The sequence below is a fragment of the Bombina bombina genome, chromosome 11 (assembly GCF_027579735.1).
Source record: "Bombina bombina isolate aBomBom1 chromosome 11, aBomBom1.pri, whole genome shotgun sequence".
NCBI classification, from domain to species: domain Eukaryota; kingdom Metazoa; phylum Chordata; class Amphibia; order Anura; family Bombinatoridae; genus Bombina; species Bombina bombina.
The window spans coordinates 24,736,870-24,738,857 of record NC_069509.1 but is presented as its reverse complement, the minus strand read 5'-3'; the positions used below and the strand labels follow the sequence as shown (position 1 = coordinate 24,738,857).

The 1,988-nt window shown below is 37.7% G+C and overlaps 1 protein-coding gene across 1 annotated transcript in view; it reads left to right on the top strand.

The window, feature by feature from the left end:
• Nucleotides 1-1,884: 1,884 nt before the first annotated feature.
• The window catches only part of LOC128641868 (uncharacterized), a 74,347-nt gene continuing 74,243 nt past the window's right edge, over nt 1,885-1,988 (top strand). Inside the window, exon 1 of the mRNA XM_053694432.1 lies at nt 1,885-1,988. This exon is cut by the window's right edge and continues 267 nt beyond it. The gene's annotated coding sequence lies outside the window, so the exon portion shown is untranslated.

Here is a 1,988-nt window from a genome sequence, read left to right as displayed (position 1 = left end):
GTATTTAATTTGTGAATCCAGAACGTTTCACGCTGCCTGGAGTTTAATTATTCTGTTGTAATCTGTGGAAGGTGGAATGTAATCTATGGGATAGAATTGAAAGATTTCAGGATTGGCGTTGTGTTTGAATAGGTAGTGTTCAGGAACGCTAGTTTGATTTTTCTCTTTTTGCAATTTTTGCAATTATGCCAGTGTTCACCCCAGAGTGTTCTGGCTTTTCTGGAGGTGCGCCCCACATACTGAACCCCACATAGACATTCTAAAACGTAAACAATAAAGGTCGAATTACAATTGAAAAATGTCTTAATCTGGAAGGACTTCACCAGTAGTGAAGATGAAAAGGTCTTTTTGCCTGATGGTATATACTTGCATGTTTTACACCCTTTCTTTCACCATTTATATATTCCAGTTTGACTCAAGAAGTTAGTTTGTTTTTTTTGTTTCTTTTGAGGATAGAAATTAACATGTTTCACCCTTTTTGCTGGGAGCTAGCTTGCCTCTAAGTGTCGGAGCTCTGGTGTAAATAATTCTAAGATATTTTCCTACTAATGTCTTAAGATTGGATCTTGGAGGACAATGTGCCAATGTTTATTCATGATCTGTCTAATTTGTTTGAAATTACTATTGTATTGTGTAATGAACATGGGATCAGTGGAAAAGGAAATATCATTTTTCTTATTCTTGGTCCTATTGAGTAGATATTTCTATCTATGAGTCTCGCTTGTCCCTGCCAAGAGTTTAATAAATCCTTTGGGTAACCTTTGTCAATAAATCTATCAAAAATTATTTGGCTCTGTGAGTCAAAAGTTTGAAGATTCGAGCAATTACGCCTTATTCTCTCGAACTGGCTATAAGGGATGTTCGATAACCAACTTTTATGATGATTACTAGAAAAATTTAGATAGCTATTGCTTGCTATGTAGAATATAAGATTGTAGGATGACAGCAAACTTAGCTGAATACTAACCAGAGCACAGCAATTCAATAGCAATAAAAGTCATTCGTTTTATGGCCTACAAAGGTCAGTTGTTTTTTTCTGAACTTGGTAAAAGTACAGCTTCCTTATTATCTTGTAGGTTTAGCTTGTATCATAAACATCCTTTGCAGTCACTTATTATATACAGCAAATGAGACATGGAACCTACCTAGCTGATACAAGCAGAGCAGCCAGCCTGGGTACTGAGGCTTGGGAAATAGCTCAGTGGCCATGTCCCACTGACGGCAAATGGTTTAAGTAATGCACAGGACATCTGGTGACGTTGTGTGTTGCTGAACCTAATTATTATAAATAGCACATGAGTATTTTTACAATATGGAGCCTGGAACTATACAAGATACCCAGAAGCAGTCCTCTTGATGGAGGCTCTCATAGGAAACCTAAGGGAACTGATAATATGGAAAAAAAGAATGCAACGACAAACATGGTGATGCTGATACCAACGTAAAAGAAAACAATGAAACCCCCACTGCAAGTACAAATACATCTGATGGACAAGAGTCGCATGAACAGGAAACTGCAGACACCAACTCACTAAATAAAAATGATAATAAAACAAGGATTGGGAACCAAGAATATGAAACTCTAAGTATAAATGATGCAGAAAACCATGAAGGGTCTCCCAGTGCGTCCTATGAAAACAAAAACTGTGCTGGCCAGAATCCCAGTAATCCTGAAGATCCTATAGGGCTGATAACAATCCGGGTGCCCCTGAAATATCATGTGGCCCTAATAAAAGCTCAGATGTACAGAGCCGAAGTAACCAAGATGAAAACAAGGAAAACACTGAAACCATCACTCCAAAAGCAGAGGACTGTAATGCACAAATCTCACAAGTCTCCAATGTACAGTGCAGTGCAGACCACCTAACTCACTAAATAAAAAATGATAATAAAACAAGGATTGGGAACCAAGAATATGAAACTCTAAGTATAAATGATGCAGAAAACCATGAAGGGTCTCCCAGTGCGTCCTCTGAAAACAAAAACTG